Source organism: Spinacia oleracea, chromosome 4, assembly GCF_020520425.1.
Source record: "Spinacia oleracea cultivar Varoflay chromosome 4, BTI_SOV_V1, whole genome shotgun sequence".
NCBI lineage: Eukaryota > Viridiplantae > Streptophyta > Magnoliopsida > Caryophyllales > Amaranthaceae > Spinacia > Spinacia oleracea.
Window position 1 is genome coordinate 139,687,755 of NC_079490.1, and position 9,032 is coordinate 139,696,786.

Here is a 9,032-nt window from a genome sequence, read left to right on the forward strand (position 1 = left end):
GAGCACATAATCGTTTTTTGTGTGCGCGAGCTACGCCTTGTTCTTAGATATAATTGTTTTCAGCCTTAAATTCTAAAGATAAGCAATCTAAGATGTATATTATTCCGATCCATTAACAAGACAACAGTACTAGTGTACTAGTGTAGTCGAGTAATCAACCTCGATCACAAGGGACCGGCTAGCTTGAATCAACAGCTAGTTATGACAGTGACCCATAGCCGATGTAAAAATAAAATAAAATAAAAATAAAAAGTGTCCCATAACGATTATACGGAGTATAAATACTTCAATTCAATATATGCTATAATGGCACGATAGAACTTGAAAACAGCAATATATACTAAATCTTCCTAAAAATGCAGTGCTTAAATGTAACAGCAAACATTACCCGTCCACTTGCAAATTTTCAACCAGACCTTTGGGGCGATAGGCGATAGCTTCCTCAACTACACTCCCCCAAACGAGGTATGCATGAATTACTTCTTTTTTATTACAAGTAATTATGGAACTGATGAAGTATGTTTTAACATGAATACGTTGTAATTAATAGCCAATCAATTTTCTGTTAGGTTACCCAAATGCAGCGGGAGAAAGAGGCAAAAGGGCTTAAAGAACTAGTACAGAAAGAACTTTTGGCAGTTGTAAAGGATCCAAAGGAAAGACTAGAGTATTTAGATGCTATACATCGACTCGGAGTAGCGTACCACTTCGAGAATGATATTCAAGATAACTTACAATTATTCCACAACAACCTGCATTCTGATACTTGTTATGAGGATCATCTCCATTATGTTTCTCTACGTTTTCGTCTCTTACGGCATAATGGCTTTTATGTATCATCTGGTATGACATCTTCAACTTTAGATTAAGTATTACATCTATAATGGGGATAATTTTACAATGACTACATCAATTTCGTAGCCACCTGAAACTTAATTTTAATCTTGACCTTTTAAGAAGATTTTAACAGTTGGGAGTTGGTTCTCAAAGTAGGGAAGCCTATTTTATGTACATTGCCCGATTGTTGGGTGGGTGAGTGAATATCACGAATATAATGATGATAGTATTTGATTGATATTAAAGATATGAGATATTCGCACATCTTATAAGAGTGATAGCTTTGCCTAGCTTTTTTTCTTCATTTTTCTGAAACGCATTTTTTTTAAATGGTTAAACAAATAAATGGATAAGATTTGTCTTTAAAATTCAAGGGTTGAGATATACTAAAATTATGGTGGCTAGCATTTTATTCTAGCCATTGAATCACATTTCCTATAATGACTACATTTTTATTGTAGGCTTGTAGCATTTGAAAGTCTTCCCATTATTTTCGTCTACTTTAATACATGATAAATCTTCTATGAGACCCTAGATAGGTATGCAAATATTGAATTTTAATAAGCTAGTGTGATGATAAAAGTCGCAAATTATGACAATTAAAAGTTGTCACAATCTTATATATTACCCATGAATCGGTGACACAAAAACGTTGATTGGTCAAAAGAGTTTTACCATGAAATTAAAAAATTAAAAATTAAAAATTAAAAAAAAAAACTGTGAAAATATTTAGTGACAATGAAAAAAAAATGTAGAAAATGAAAAAAATAAGGAAATAACTTTTATTGTAGCTTTGGTGAGTATATGTTTCCTTTTGCTTTAATAGAAAATATAATCAAACACTACCTATCTTATCTTATACAATTTTATACTCCGTATGAAAAGAGTATACTCCATCCGTCTCTTAATACTCGCACCGGTTTTACTGGTACGGAGCTTAAGACACTTGAATTGACTTATTAATTTAATGTGTGGTAGTTGATAGTGAGGTATTCTTTTTAATATGGTTAGTGGAAAATGTAAGAGGGTAGTGGGGTAAAAGTACCTCCCATAAACCAAAAAAATACTCCTTCCGTATTTATTTAAGGGATACACTTACTTTTTCTCGCCGTATTTATTTAAGAGATACACTTGCCTTTTTCAATAACTTATCAATTCCACCATTTAATTAAATAATACACTTAATTTACCCTATGATCCACCATCCTATTAAACAAATAATTTCATAAACCCACCCCACCTCCCACCCCCCAAATTGACATGGTACTCACTTGTTTACTTATTAAAATATCTACCCAACCCCACTTGATTTATTATTTTATTTCATTCAATTCTTTTTCTTAATACCCGTGTCCGGCCAAATGTATCCCTTAAATAAATACAGAGGCAGTACCTTCTCGAAATCTATAAAACTATAAAAGTAACTTCCATGAAACTACAAAAACTATAGAAAGATCTAAAATAGAATGAGTAAACAGGTCTGGAGGTCCCTAAACTTTGCCAAAAGGAGCAGTTAAGTCCCTCAAGTTTCAAAAGGAGCAGTTTAGTCCCTCAAAGTGGATGGAATAAGCTATTTTTATTAACACCGTTACATTTTCCGTTAAGTTCAATTAAATAATAATAAAACTGATTTTAAATAAAGGGAATTCAATTTACATGTGTATAAATGATTTAAAATAGCTTCTTTTGATTTTGACTTAGCTTTTTCAACTTCCTTATAGCCTTTTCATTTGCTTTTTCACCCTACACATTTCATCATAACAGAGCAATTTAACCCATGTTTTAGCTTGAAATTTGAAAGATGGTTACATGGTTTTGGGATTGAAAAAGGTGGGTTCTTTATATACATCTACAATAAAAATTAACAAAATATATTAAAAGGGATGCTAAAATATTTGATCTTGATTAATTCCGAGAAAGAGAAAAACATAGATCTAATCCCCCCAAAACAAATAGATTGATCATTTGGTGGAATTTGTTACGTGTTGCTGTAAATTTGCCAGTGAGGGAATAATTAATGGGAATTCATTGAAGCTACTGAGCGTATCCAAAACAAAAATGAACGAGGAATTGATTTCTAGTGTTTTGGGTGGGTGTCCTGTATTGGAGACATTGGAGGTGAGAGAATGAAGGTGGTTTTGATAAGCTAATGATTGACTCGGTTAGTTTGAGGGTATTGAGGATTGTTGAGGAGCAACTAACAGAGGATGACTGCTCTTTGGAGATTTCGGGTCCGAATCTGCCTAGGCATCAATTGCTAGGAATTCTATGGCAAGAATACGGAGTAAAAGCGTAAAACTAACTCGTAAATTAATTCCTAATAAAACCCAGTGTAAGAATTAGGGGTCTAATCAGTGAGACCTTATTTATGTTTTAACCAATAAAGATAATAATCGACACTGTTTTGGAAGCTAAGCTGTAGTTTTCCATTAAAAAAGTTGTTTATTGTACTAAACCAAAGGAAATGCCGACCTATTTGCGCTGGTGAAGAGATACTGTAAATGATGTATCCAGCATTCGTAATCCATAAATATGTAGTATAACAATTCAATCCAATGATAGATGAAATATTGATAAACATTATGCCGGCCAGTTTGACTAATAAAAGATTAATTATGACTTTAATATAATAATGAAGTATAATCGTGGATCAACTTATAATTTTGCAGTAAATTAAGTGACAGGTGTAAACAAGTAAACTAAGTTAGTAGAACGGTTATGAATAAATAATTTTGCAGTAAATTAAGTGTAGTAAATTAAGATAATCGATCTAACACTTATGAAAGTTGGTAGAACCTAAAAAGGGAAGCTGAAGGAATGAAACGTTAAATGTGAAAAAGCCATGTGAAAAAGCTAAGTAAGTTGAAAAGGCTAAAAAGTAATCAAAATCAGTTGTTTTCTTTCATTTATACATGTGTAAATTAATTTTCCTTTTTTTAAAGTAGTTTTATTATTATTTAATTGAATTTAACAGAAAAGGAAACGGTGTTAACCAAATTAGCTGATTCCATCCAAAAGCAGGGACTAAACTGCTCCTTTTGAAACTTGAGGGACTTAACTGCTCCTTTTAACAAAGTTTAGGGACCTGCAGACATGTTTACTCAAAATAGAATTATTAGAGTATCTGGCCTAAAAATTATAAAAGTACCTCACCTAAAACTATAAAAGTAAATTTCCTGAAACTATAAAAATATACAAATATCTTGACTAAAGTTATAAAAGTACTTGGCATGAAACTATAAAAATGACTGGCCTATATACCTATAAAATTAACTATCATTAAACAAAACTACTATTAACCTTTGTTAATGTGCTTTAAACTTATTGGGCTTATTTATAAGTGTGAATATATCACACCGTCAAGTTAATGGTGTGGTTGGTCACATATAAAACTTTATGAAAGCCGAAAGCGAAAAGAAATTTAAAAAAATGTGTTCCTCCTATTTTCTTTTTATTTATATGTAGGATGCGATTGAAAATGAAAAAAAACCAAATTGTTTCACCTATTTGAACTATTATGTGATTCTTTTCTTTTAATTATGAATGACGATAACCGATGGTACCTTGAGGCTTGAGCATGGTTTATCGTCATAGTACATAAACACTTGCAAATTCAATCAATTAATTATTTATCCAAAGAGTAAAAAGTAACATCTAAATTATATAATTTGCCATTACCTTCAAAGGAATTAATCTTTTTTCTTCTTTTTTTCGCGAATGAGCCACAAGGACGGGGATGATAATTGATCTCATAATCAACTGGAACCGGAATAAAAGCTCTAACCAACTGAGTTATCCATCACTCTCAATGGAATTAATCTCTAGTATATTGTTAGATTGTTGGTACTTATTTTCGTGGACAATAAGATTTTTAAAGTTTTTGAAAAACGTAATTATGCAAAACACTAAAACCACGATGCTACTATACTACATCATATTTAAATTAGTCTTATATGCACGTGATGAGTGCGAACATAATCAAACAGATTTGTGTTATTACATTTAAATCTGAAATAACATGTAAAAAATATAATATAAATGCGATGCGTGCGAATATAAGAAAAAAAATAAGTTAGATAGAGTCGAATGCATATAAACAGATTGATTAAAATAGTAAGAATGTATTTAAGGGGCTTGATTGATTAAAATGCTTCTTTGGGTTTTTTCTATTGGGTAGGTTGTCATTATATTCTCTATTCTATAAGTGTGGAGGGCATTTTAATAATCCAAGGGGGACACCAAAAGTGAATTTACTAAAATAACCTCATCTCTTCACTTATATAATAGAGATCCTTCATCCGTTCCGGAAATATCGCACCATTTGTTTTTTACACTATTCACACTACGGCTTTAGCCATTTTTTGTGATTCATACGTAAGAAAATTTTAGTCATGTAGGGTCATATTAGATTCGTATCGATATATATTTTCTAAATATAAATTTTTATAATTTTTACTCGCATACGATATGAGATATTACGAGTCAAAGTAATAGTTAGAGAAATAAAAGTCAACCATAATGCGATATTTTCGTAACGCAAGAAATATTAATTTTGCATAAAAAATATCAATAGTTGAATACTTTGTATAAATTATAAAGAATTACTCATATTAATATACGGAGTATGATACGTAGTATATATTACATGGTGTTTTGACATGAAACTTTATTGTCTTACCTTTCTTATCCCACAATATTGACAACTTCTCACGCACTTTATATTATTTTATTCATTTGTTTCTTACACGTACTCGTCCATCTTTTTACACATCTATTTTACTTTATTCATATGTTATTATACACTTTACTATTTTCACCCATCTTTTTACACACTTTCCTTATTTTTCTTTTTAATATGTATACAAATAGTAATCGTAAAGATCATTTTGAAACGGAGGTAATTCATATGTTTCTTTCCAAGCAAATCATTTGTAATTCAGTCAACACCTTGATTTTTTTAATTATAGATTATGGTTCTTAACAAGGTTTTTGTAGAACATGGAAATGGATAAGTAATTCAAAAAAAAATACAAATTCAAAAATGATTATCTTCCGAAAAGTGAAAATTAACACATTGCAAATTAAGGTTACCTGCCTTTTTTCAGATCTAGTAACATTGTATTTGTGTTAGAAAATCTTTAGCTTCCAATTTTAATATACGACACATCATCTGAAACCTTATATTTGTGACGTGAATAATTAGTCACAAGTTGCGACCTTTATTTTTTTGAATGTAGGTAATTCCAATGTTTAACAGTATCTAGCTTGATGAATAAATTTAAACCAGATGTGTTTGAGACATTCAAATGTGAGAATGGAAGCTTCAAGGAAAGCTTAGCAAGTGATGTGCAAGGAACATTGAACTTATATGAAGCGTCATATCTAAGAGTAGATGGGGAGAATATTCTCGACGAAGCGCTTTCATTTGCCACTACTCATCTTACCTCCTCTTTAACACAATTAAGCTCTCCCATAGTGGAACAAATAGCCCATGCATTGAAACTACCCCTCCACAAACGCAGTATAAGGCTCGAAACGCGGCATCAAATCTCGTTTTATGAATCTAAATATACCGGTTACAAGTCTTTGCTAAGATTTGCAAAGTTAGAGTTCAACTTGCTTCAAGAATTGCACAAAACGGAACTTAGAGATTTTACAAGGTAAAAGTATACGAGATTTCAATTCAGGTCATGGATATCATAACCAACAAAAGTTTTCCACGTACATAAAATAAAGGTTGTAAAGATATACGAAGTATAAAAATAAATTTTAAAAAAAATGCTAGATATGTAAAGATGATTTTCGATCAGCGCAGGTGGTCAAGAAACATTGATTTGGCTATGAAATTGCCTAACTTTACGAGGGACAGAGTGGTAGAGGCTTACTTTTGGAGTTTGGGTGCATACCACGAGCCGAAATACTCATATGCTAGGATGTGGTTGAGCAAGCTTTTGAAGTTTGGGGCCATCATTGATGACATATATGACTCTTATGGAACAATTGAAGAGCTAAAATCTTTCACAGAAGCGATTAAAAGGTTCTATATATTCATGTAATCTTGTTTTCTCAAATTAAAGTTAATTTCCAGCTGATCAATAAGCATTATTATTGAAATATTTGAGTCCTTGAATCTCAGGTGGGATAAAAGTTGCATAAATCAACTTCCAGACTACATGAGATTGTTTTATGGAGTACTCCTTCAAACATTTGATGAAATTGAGCAAGAAATTGCTAGAAAGAAACGATCATATGTTGTTTATTCTCTTCGACAACAAGTACGACGAAAGCTTTATTAGTGACGAATTCTTTGTTTCTCTTCCCTTCTTGTATTGATCAGTTCGTTTGATAACAACATTTATTGTTCTTATTCATTTAATCTAGATAAATAACTCGTGTCAAGGCTACTTACAAGAAGCAAAATGGCGTGATGAAGAAGTTGTTCCAACATATGACGACTATGTGAAGAATGGCGTATTAAGCTCTTCCTACTTGTATGTTATTGTTGCATCTTATCTAGGCATGGGAGATGACATTGCAACTAAAGAGGCCTTTGAATGGATCCATCCAAATTCGCGGTCTCCAAAAGCTTCATGCATAATCGCTAGGCTCATAAATGACCTATCTGGCCATAAGGTGTGTGTATCTGTAACTACTACTTTTTTTCTTTTCTGTATCTATAACAAAATCAACGCAACAACCTTCTTCTACACGCAACAACATCATATAATGAAATTTTGTAGTTTGAGAGAGATAGAAATCATGTTTCCTCGGCGGTAGAATGCTATATGGAACAGTTTGGTACGTCTGAGGAAGAAGCTTATACGAAGATCCAGTTGGATATAGAGGAAACATGGAAGGACATAAATCAAGAGATGATTCAACCAACAGATGTTCCAGTGCCTTTGGTAACTCGTGTAGTAAACCTAGCAAGGGTACTATATGATTTCTACCAGATTGGTAAAGATGGTTACACAATGAGCAAGTATCTACAGCCAAAAGTTGCTGCAATTCTTGTCGATCCTATAGTAATATAGCCATTATTATCTGTACCAATTTTCTATTTATGGCCAGAAATTTATGCTCTCCTTTTTTTTAGGCCAAATCATTATTTTGTATTTGTAGGTGAGAGGGAAAAATGCCTATTTTTTAAATTTCAACAATTTTACACTAGCTTTTTTCCTATTTAAAAAATAGAAAACTTAAGGCCCTACATGTCAAAATACCTAAAACTTATTTCATGTTATGAAATTAGGGAGTGATAGTTCAGTAGGAACACTTGACAAGAGGGGGGTGAATTGTTTCTTGGGAACTTGGGTAAGTTTCTTGCGGAATTTAAACAATAAAGAAACTGAGAATAATGAGCGAAGAAAGATATAAAATGGAGGAACCTTCTTGACCCTAATCAAGAAGAACCTCACTACTCTTTTGTATTAATGCAATAACTCTATTACAAATACACTCTCTAACTCGAGTTCCTCTCGAACACGAGTTCCCCACAGCAATCCCCTTTGATTACTGTGCTCCTCTTTCTCTCTCTGACTTAACTCTAAGTCGCTCCTTTTCTCTTTGACTTAACTCTAAGTCGCTCTGTTTCTCTTTGACTTAACCCTAAGTCAATTAAGGATCACTCAACCCTTAAACCCAAAATACAATTTGATATAAAACTCTAGTACGTAATAAAACTCAAAGTAATAAGGAACTCAAGGGACACTCTTTTGAAAACTGATTCTCTTTTAAAACGTTTAAGCTCTTAAAATATATTTTGCAAAGATCAGTTGTGTGTTTTGAAAAGCTAAAACTCTTCTCCTTTTATAGGAGAGTTTTACTTAGGGTTTGGTACCCATGTTTCCCTCAACCACCCACTAACAGTTACTGCTCAGTAACATGGGCATAGTTGGAGAAAAACAAGGGAGACCAAATCAAAACACTAAATGTACGTTGAACAGAAATACATGGGGAGAGTTTCAAGGAACGTGGAAAAACTTTTACTTGAGAAACAAGGAGAGTAAATCAGAATCCTATGTTTTATTTATTAATTAAATACATTTTATTTATTAAAAAGATTTTCCAAGTTAAAACTCTTTTATAATTACAGTTAACATATTTCATTTAAAACGTACCAAAATACTATGTCCCTTTCATACCAAATTACTTATAAACTTTATTAAATACTTACATAAATCCTAAAACATAAA

General features: G+C 32.0%; 1 pseudogene; it reads left to right on the top strand.

Annotated features, from left to right (window-relative positions):
- The first annotated feature begins 341 nt into the window (after nt 1-341).
- Nucleotides 342-8,007, top strand: LOC110797870 ((-)-germacrene D synthase-like; annotated as a pseudogene).
- The last annotated feature ends 1,025 nt before the right edge of the window (nt 8,008-9,032 follow it).